Raw genomic sequence first — 10,308 nt, 5'->3', positions numbered from 1 at the left:
TTTAAAGACATTTTAGATTCACAGCAGAATTAGGCAGAAAGTCCAGAGGGTTTCTTATACCTCTTGCCCTACAGAGGCACCATCTCTATTGACCATCACCGTGTTACATTTATTAATTTGATGAACCTAAATTAACACAACTGTATTATCCAAAGTCTATAGTTTGCATTAGGATTAGCTCTTGGGGTTTGTACATTCTATGGATTTGGTAAATGTGTGGTATTTATCCACGATTATCATGTCAAATAGAATAGTTTCATTGCTCTAAAAATCCTCTGTGCTCTTCAAATAAACCCTTCCCTTCCCTGAAATCCCTGGAAATTACTGTCTTTAAAAAATCATTTATAAGGGCCAGCCAAATAGCTCAGTGGATTAAAACACCTGAAAGCCGGAGCAGGGACTGGGGGTTCAATCCCTGGGCATGCAGTGCCGGCCCCGCCCCCAGAGCACACAGAGACAGCAGTTGAGACTGGGCATGGTGGGTGTGCACCTATAATCCCAGCTCTTGGGAGGCTGTAAACAGGTGGATCACCATGAGTCTGATCTAGTAGTGAGACTCTGAATACCGTCTAGACCCTTCCGTAGAAATAAAAAAATTTTAAAAAAATCATTTATATAGTTTTGCCTTTTGCAAAATGACCTGTAGTTGAACTAATATAGTACATAACCTTTTCTGGTTGTCTTCTTTCACTCATTAATAAGCACTTACATTTCTTCCATGTTTTTCCATAGTTTGATGACTCATGCCTTTTTAACACTGAATATTATTCCCTTGTCTGCATGTGGTACGGTTCAATTATCTACTCACCTACTGAAGAACATCTTGCTTGCTTCCAAGTTTGGGCAATTATAAACATGACAGCCATAAATACCAGTGTGTAGACGTTGATGTGAATATAAGTTTTTGTCTCAGTTGGGTAAATGAGGGATGTGATTTAAGTATTGTAGATGCGTGAATTAAACAAAATAATCCAATATAGTCCAGTAGTCCATAATAGTAGTGGGTTATCCATAGGACTGGCAATGTCAGAAGTTGTTGACTTGAGCCTTTTACAGCTCAGCATATTAATATGGCTTTAATTTTTATACCTCTTAACCTTTTCTGCTGGATGGTTAAGACCAAGATAAAGCAAGACCTGTATAACAAGAAATGTAACTTTTTTTTGGTAACTTTTGTATCTGACAAGGTCAGTCAAATCCCCTCTGGATTTACCCTGAATGGAATACCCATCTCCTACAAAACCAAACAAAAAAAGGGGATATAAATGAAGAACCATTTTGTATCTGTATATACAGAATAGTTAGGATAGATACTGTGTTAGTTGATACATTGTGTCAACTTGGCTGAATCAGCTCCCGCAGTCCTCAGCATGAAGGCCTAGCCCTGCAGGTAGGCAAGGCCCAGGAATTGAGAAAAGCTTCCTGCCACCCTGCCCCAGTTTCCATGGAGAAGTCCCAGTCTTTGGAGGAGCTACATCTTTGAAGCCGCACCACTTTGGAGGAGCTACAATCACTGGTCTTTGCAGTCAGTGTAGAAGGAAGAGAGAGGCTTGATGGACACCACAGCGGCTGCTCCTCTGCTCTTCATTGTTTTCTGACACATGAACTGCTGTTGTTTGCCTTGGAGCCAGCGGAATATGGACTGAACCCTCCAGTAACTGTGAGCTAAATAAACTTTTCCTTTCTTCATTTTGAGTGTCAGGCATTTGTCCTAGCAATGAGTAAAAAGTATGACAGAATCTGGTAGCGAGAGTGGGGTTGTTGCTGTGGCTATACCTGACAATGTGGATTACAAACTTTTGGGAATGGCTTATGGGAAGAGATAGGAAAGGTTCAGAGATGTCGCCTACAAGCGAAGCCCTGAAACAGCTTCAGCTGTTCTTTTTGGGAGCTTCCAGTCAGAGCTCAGAACAGAATGCTAATAGGAAGCCTGACTGTAAAGACCAGGCTGGGGAGGTTTCTGCTGGAAAGGAGGACAGCATTGGTTGTTGGACTGCAGATGATTTGTGTTACAGATTGGCAAAAGCTTTGTCTGCATTTTGTTCCTGTCCAGAGACTTTGCCTGAGACTGAGATTAAGCACAATGGACTAGTTAATCTTGAAAAAGAAATTTCAAAGCAGCCAAATGCTGGGGCAGTGGTGTGGTTGTTGTTGGGAGCTTTTAGTCAGATTTATGTTAAGAATAAAGAGCAAAGAGCCCAAAGGGACAATTTACGATGTTGTATTTGGCCAGAAAAGAAGCACCAGGAAGGTTGTGGACTGTGAAGACAAAGCTGAGAGGATCTCCATTGCTGAGAAGGAACAGGAGAGTAGAAAGGATATCCTGAGGGCATCAGAGGAGGTGGCAGGTTCTTGCTCTTTGCAGCCTCAGAATCACAAGCATAAAGGACTATGCTTTGAGGTGTTTTTTGTTTTTTGTTTTTTCGGAACTGGGTATTGAACTCAGGCCCTTGTGCTTGCCAGGCAAGCACTTATTCCACTGAGCCATCTCCCTGGCCCCTGATTTGAGGAAAAAGCCTCAGAGCCCCATGTTCCAGAATGGAGGCACTGGCCACACCAGGTTCCAGAATGGTGCCAGCATAGAGAATTTGTTTCTTGGAATCAGAATGAGAGTGCTCAGCAATCCAGGGTCTCAGCTCCTACAGTCAAGAGAGAAGGAAGCCTGATTACTGCTTCAGTTGGCAGCAGCCCTTGGCATCATCCACGTGGCTTTGGTTGTAGGTGCATGAGGAATGCAGGTGTTCTGAGGTTCAGAAGGCTTCCGCCTAGATTTCAGAGGAAGGCCTGGGAGGCCAGGCAGTGTGCCCCTGAGAGGGCAGTGTGTGAAGCTGTGAGTGAGAAGCCTATTCAGTAGAAACCTCAGAAATTTGAAAAAGCCAAAAATGTGGATGGTCTAAGAAAAGCTGCAAAAAGGGAGCAAAGCAGGCCTGAGAGAAAAGCCATAGGAGCTACCCGCAGAAGTGCCATAGGGGTGGAGCCACATGAGGCTTTTGGAGCTCACTACTCATTACAGGGTGCTTTGAATGGTCCACAGGGAGCTACAGGAATTAACATTTGCCCTTCTGGACTTTGGACTTGTTTTGGTCCCAATTGTTTGTATCCTGCTGTGTATACCTTTTGGAATGGCAATGCTTAATTTGTGCCTTTGGTTTTTTTTTGCGGAACCGGGGATTGAACTCAGACCCTTGCGCTTGCCAGGGAAGTGCTTATTCCACTGAGCCATCTCCCCGGCCCTAACTTGTGCCTGTAAATGTTGGAAGAGTTTAACTTTTCATTTGTAGAGGGGCTCATAGCTAAGAATTTGCCTAAGATGTTGGAAGCTTGTGACTTGGACTTTTCAGTGTTGCTGAAACTGTTAGGACTTTGGCAACTCTTAGAGATGGACTAAAATGTCTTTTGCATAAACGCATGTGCATGAGTCTTTGGAGGGCCAGGGGTAACATGTCATGGTTCTAATGTTATACAATGTTCAAGTTGTAAAATGTTTAAGCATGTCTGTGTACCTGGAAATAGGCTTAAAAAAGTATATGTCTAGTTGCCAAGTTGACAAGGGATGGATTGTGTTAGTTGATACATTGTGTCAACTTGGCTGAATCAGCTCTGGCAGTTCTCAGCATGGGGGCCTCGCCCTGCAGGTGGGCAGGGCCCAGAAATTGAGAAAGGCAGGAAGCTGCCCTGCCCCGCTTGGGTGGAGAAGTCTTCGGAGAAGCTTGATGTTGGCAGCCACGCCACTTTGGAGGAGCTACAATTGCTGGTCTTGGCAGTCAGTGTAGAAGGAAGAGAGAGGCTTGATGGACGCCGCAGCTGCTGCTCCTCCTCTGCTCTTCATTATTTTCTGATGCATGAACTGCTGTTGTTTGCCTTGGAGCCAGCGGAATATAGACTGAACCCTCCAGTAACTGTGAGCTAAATAAACCTTTCCTTCCTTCATTTTGAGTGTCAGATATTTGTCCCAGCAACAAGTAAAATGTAAATAAAACATACACAGCCACCCCCTCCAACCCAACGAGAAGAAAGACCTGCATTAACATTGTCTGGACAGTCATGTCCGCATCCCGCACCATGAACAACCACTACAAAGACAACAGTATGCAATGTATTAATCATTGAAATTGCCCCACCAATCGGCCTTGAAACTATTCCCACCACTACCTGCCTCCCAACAAAACTAACAAAAAAAATAAGGGCTGTGATTTCTGTGTTGCTTGGTAAGAGTATACATTGTTGTGTAAAACAGGCTCAATTTGTCTTCTCAATCTCTTGGTAATTCTGTTTTAATGCCCAGGAAACTGCTTTATTCATTGGTAGCAATACAATGTTGTGCTACATGTAGTTACACTGCAACTTAGTCACTAAATGTCTCGTTGAACATTCAAATTGCTGGTATTCTGCTATTATAATGATTCTATAAATCATTCCTTGAACAACTGTAAGCCTTTTGAAATGGATTGCCCTTCAGGTTAGGTTGTTTTTCCGAGAAGTGGGGTTTTTTTTGTTTTGTTTTAACAATGTTATTGAGAAACAAACAGCAACGAGACAGTTTCAAATCCGATCAGTAGGACAGTCTCAATAACCTCTACATTGCATATTGTTGTCTTAGTGGTTATTCAGTGTACAAGATACAGACACGACGTCCTGCCTACAGACACCACGGGAACAGATCCCTGTAGTCACTGAATCAAGAGAACACAGCTGTGCATCCATCACCCAACTACCCTGAATATACAGATACGCAATGGTCCTTCACTTGTATCCCCTTTTATTGTTTAGCTCCATCAGAGAAAGCCATTCAATTGTCATTTAATTATAGGTGTGTGAATTCAGCAAAACACTCAAATACATTCCAGTAGTCCACAATAGTAGTGAGTCTCCCGCAAGACTGGCAATGTCAGAAGCTGTTGATTTGAGCCTTTACAGCTCAGCATATTAATATGGTTTTACTTTTTATACTTTTCTGCTGGATGGTTAAGACCAAGAGAAAGGAAGACCTGTATAACAAGAAATGTAGCTTTTGTATCTGATAAGTTCAGTCAGATCCCCTCAGGATTTATCCTGCAACTGTGTACCGCAGTTTGTAGATCCTTTGTCAGTGTCAACCATGTGGATGGGTTACGGCCTTTACTTGACCAATATGCTCTCTCTCTTTGAAAGCCTGAGAGAATGTTTTCTCTCCATGTGACTCTCCTTAGGCACAATATAAATCATCGATCTCTTTCCTCTCTGGTCCCATAATCTCCTTGATCAGAAAATTTGGGACACAACTGAGTTATGTGATAGTACAATACAGACTCTCTTATATCCTGAGTCTTCACTGACCTTGAAAGGCTAGGGCCAAATATTGGCTGTCTTTGTAGCCCTCCTTTTTCTCTAATTTCTGGTCTGCAAACTTAGGTTATTAACCCTCCAGAAGAGAAGCTTATTGTTATTACCACCCTACAACCTAGGCAATTGAGCTTAAACTCACTATCTGTCTGAATATCAAACATCTTAGGTATAACATGGAACAGGTATTTTTCATCAAGTATTGATATGTTAAACTTTAAGTCTGTACAGAATATGAAGAAAAAAATTTGAAAAAATATTTTAAAAATAGGAATAAACAAATACATATTTTTACACAGAAGTTTAGAAATTTAACCATACAGAGCATTGTAGCAGGACACTCCCACAACACCCCGTTTCTTGTCTCCTGCCTTCATTCACCACCCCCTTCATTTTTAAACAAATATCTACCCGAGAGACAGCACGGCAGCAACTGGCATGTCATGCCAAGCAGCACATATTGAGAAGACCAGAATGACAAGCACTTCAGCATGACCCTACTATTACACATTGCTATCTTCAGTGCAGTTGCTTAGTTCACAGGTATCAGCATATGTAGTTAGTCAGGGTGAGAATCCTACCTATTAACTGCTAGTTTCAAAAACCTGCTGAAGATTCTCAGAATTATTGCCTTACCCATCTTGTAAATATAAATGTATGGCTTTACTCCTGTCATGTTTCCTAGCTTTTCTCTTTGCTCTCTGTTCATTGTCTAATCCTAAGTTCTTCTTTTCCTTTTAATTGTGTTATGCCCTTCTATTTGTGTTTCTTCTTTTGAGTTCTTATACTAGGCAGACTATATGATATTTACACATGTGGGTCTGGTTTATTTCACTTATAACTATATCTTCAAGGGGCATCCACTTAAATATGAAGGCTTTGAGTTTATCATTCTTTATGATGATAATACTCCGTTGTATAAAAATACATCTTCTTCATCCATTCCTCAGGTGATGGGCATCTTGGTTGTTTCCAAGATTTGGCTATCACAATTTTCTGCTATAAACCAAGGTACACGAATATCACTATGATACGATGTTTTCACTTCCTCCGGGAAAATTCCCAGTAGGGGAATAGCTGATTTGAATAGGATTTCCAGTACTAGTTTTTTAAGGAATCTCCACACTGATTTCCATAACGGTTGCACCAGTCTACATTCCCACCAGCAGTGGAGAAGGGTTCTTTTTTTTACCAACAGCCTGTCCAACATTTGTTCTTGGTTGATTTCTTTATGATAGCCACTCTTTCTGGGGTGAGATGATATCTCAATGTTGTTTTAATTTGCATTTCATGGATGGCTAGTGATAAGGAGCATTTTTTCATATATTTGTTCACTTCTTTATTTTCATCCTCTGAGAAATGTGTGTTCATCTTGGATGCCCATTTCTGGGTCTTTAAATTTTGGGGCCTTAATATGTCTTATTTCTTTACAATTCTAGAGAGCAAACCTTTGTCTGAGTGATTATTAGTCATGATTTTTTCAAAATTGTGGGTTGTCTTTTCACTTTGTTGGTAATTTCTTTTGATGTGCAAAAACGTCTCAATAAGAGGAGCACCTACTTGTTAATTCTTTAAAGTGCTACCCGTGCTATTTGATTTTTGTTCATGAACTCTTTGCCTACCTTTATGTGTTCAAGAGTTCCTCCTACATTCTCTTCCAGAAAATTTAGTGTGTCTGTTTTAATGTTTAGATCTTTAATTCATTTTGACTGTAGCTTAGTGCATGGTGATAGGCCTGGATCAAGTTTTAGTTTTGGGGATGTAGAAAGCCGGTCTTTCCAGCACTATTTGTTAAAGAGGCTATCTTTCTTATAGTGAGCATGTTTGATCCCTTTGTCAAAGATGAGGAGGCTCAGTGTGTTTGTAGAGCCTTCTGCATCTTCTGGTCTATTCCATTGATCCTCAGGTCTATTTCATTGCCAGTATCTTGCTAATTTTATCACAATAGTCTTGTACTCTAATTTGAAGTCAGGAATTGTAATGCCTCCTCCCTTGTCTTTGTTCCTCAGGATTGCCTTTGCTATTTTAGGTCTTTTTTGCTTCCAAATAAATTTTAGGAATAATTTTTCTAGGTCTGGGAGGTATCTTGATAGCTTGATAAGGATTGCATCAAATTGGTACAGCAATGCTGGGAGTATGGCCATCTTCACAATGTTCGCTCTTTCTATCCAGGAGCAGGAAATATCTTTCGATTTTCTGAAATCCTCTACGATCTCTTTTTTTCAGAGTACTATAACTTTCCTTGCAAAGAACTTTGACTTCTTTAGTTAGATTACTTCCAAGATACTTCATTTTCCTCAGTGCTATTGTAAAAGGTATTGTTTTTCTAATTTCCCCTTCAGTGTGTTTTTTATCTGTGTAGAAGAATGCAATTGGCTTTTGGGTATTGACTTTGTATGCTGCTATGCTACTGAATTTGTGTATTAATTCTAGTAGCTTCTTGGTGAAGCTTTTTAGGTCTTCCATGTAAAGTATCTTGTTCTTCAAATATTGATCATTTAACTTCTTCTTGACCTATTCTTATTTCTTCTGTTTCTCTCTCTTGTCTAATGACTCTAGCTAATGATTCCCGAACTATATTGAATAGGAGTGTTGATAGAGGACATCCTTGTCTTGTACTAGATCTGAGAGTAAAACATTTCAGTTTTTCACATTTAGAATTATGGTAGCCATTGGATTGTCATAAATGGCTTTCATCTGATTGAAGTAGAGGCCTTCTATTTCAATTTTCTGTAGGACTTTGAACATGAGTGAGTGTTGGACTTTGTCAAAAGTGTTTTCTGTATCAGTTGAGATGATCATGTGGTTTTTAGTTTTTGCTCTTTTGATATACTGTATTACATTTATAGATTTGTGTATATTGAACCATCCTTGTATTCCTTGGAAGAATCCTACCTGGTCATGGTGTATGATCTTCTTCATGATTTGCTGTATTCTATTTGCTAAGATTTTATTGAGAATTTTTGCATCAATGTTCATGAGGGAGATTTGCCTGTAATTTTTAATTATGTCTTTATTTGCCTATATTTTTAATTATTTGCCTATTTTTTAATTACATCTTTCTGGCCGGGGCGATGGCTCAGTGGAATAAGTGCTTCCCTGGCAAGCACAAGGGCCTGAGTTCAATCCCTTGTTCCACCAAAAAACAAAAAAAAAGAAAAGAAAAAACATTGTGTCTTTCCCTGGTTTTGGTATCAGTATAATACTTGTTTCGAGGAATGATTTTTGGGAGGATTGCTTCCTTTTCCATTTTATTGAATAGTTTGAGGACTATAGGGATTATATCTTCTGTTAACTTCTTGTATAATTCTGCTGTGACTCCATCGGGACCTGGATTTTCTTTATTGTTAGGTTTTTTATTATATTTCATATTTTATTGACTGTTATTGGGTTGAGAGTTTTTATATCTTCTTGATTCAGTTTTGGTAATTTGTACCTTTGTAGAAATCTGTCCATTTTATCTGCTTCTATTCTGTGAGAGTAAATATTCTCAACGTAGCTATTTATAAACTTCTCAATTTCCACTGAGTGTGTGGTAATTACATCCTTTTCATTCCTTATTACTTGTATTTGAATTTTTCTTTCCTATTTTTGATGAGGTTAGCTAGGGGCTTATCAATTTGATTTAATCTTTCAAAGGACCAACTTTTTGATTCAATAATTCTTTTAACTGTTTTCTTCGTCTCAATTGAATTAATTTCTGCTCTAGTCTTTATGATTTCTTCTCGTCTTTGGGCTTTGGGTTTGGTTTGCTCTTCTTTTTCTAAATGTTTTAGGTACAGCATTAGGGAGTTTATTTGTCCCCATTCTGTTTTCCTAATGTGTGAGTTCACAGCTATAAATTTCCCTCTGAGAACTGCTTTCATCGCATCCCATACATTTCGATAAGTTGTGGTTGAACTGTCATTGTAGATATTGTTCAATTTCTTGTTTAATTTCTTCTGTGACCCCTTGATTGCTGAGTAGGGTGACATTTAATTTCCATGTGTTTAAGGGGTGTTTCTCGATTCTTTTGTTGTTTATTTCCAGTTTCATTGCACTGTGGTCAGATAATATGCATGGGATGATTTCTGTTTTCTTGCATATACTGAAGCATGACCTATGGACATGACCTACGTTAAGTAGTCTGTTTTAGTAAATGACCCATGTGCATCTGAAGAAAATGTGTATTCAGCTGTGGTTGGGTGGAATACTGTGTATATGTGTATATGTATAAGTCCATTTGTTCCAAGCTCTGGTTCAGGTCTGTTAATTTTTTGTCTTCTTGATCTATCTTTTTGGGATAAGGGGTGTTAATATTTCCTGTTAAGATTGTGGTACTGGATATTCGATTTTTTCATGTTCATTAAGATTAGTCTTATATAGTTGGCTGCTGCTGTGTTTGATACATACATATTTATGAGTGTTACCTCTTCCTCTTTAATTTTTCCCCTAACCAGTATATGGTAGCCTTCTTTACTTCGTTTGATCATTCTTGGTTTGAAGTTGAGATTGTCTGAGAATAGGATTGCTACCCCTGCTTTTTTCTGAGGTGCTGGGGCATGTAGTATTGTGTTCCATCCTTTGACTTTCAGCCTATGAATTTTTTTATAAATTATGTGTGTTTCTTGTATATAGCATATTGTTGGATTTTGTTTCCTAATCCACTGTGCCAGTCTATTTCTTTTAATTTGTGAATTCAGTCCATTTACATTAATGGTTATAATTGAGATGCATTGACTTACTATTGACATGTTATTTACCTGGTGTTTATTTTTTTTTCTCCTGTGTTTAATTTTTTGCCCTATTTATTGGGTTCCTTCTGTTCTCGTTCATGCAGTTCTGATCGTTTTGGTCCCTCTCTAGAACATCTTTCAGTAGTCTGTATAGGGTTGGCTTTGTCATTGTGAAATTCTTTAGTTGTTCTTTGTCATGGAAGTATTTCACTTCTCCATCAAACTTGAAAGAGAGTTTTGCAGGGTATAGTAGTCTGGGCTGGAATTTGTT

This window comes from Octodon degus, unplaced genomic scaffold (genome assembly GCF_000260255.1).
Source record: "Octodon degus isolate 3935 unplaced genomic scaffold, OctDeg1.0 scaffold00306, whole genome shotgun sequence".
Taxonomy (NCBI): Eukaryota; Metazoa; Chordata; class Mammalia; order Rodentia; family Octodontidae; genus Octodon; species Octodon degus.
The sequence above is the reverse complement of the archived record's forward strand: the minus strand, read 5'-3'. Positions refer to the sequence as shown.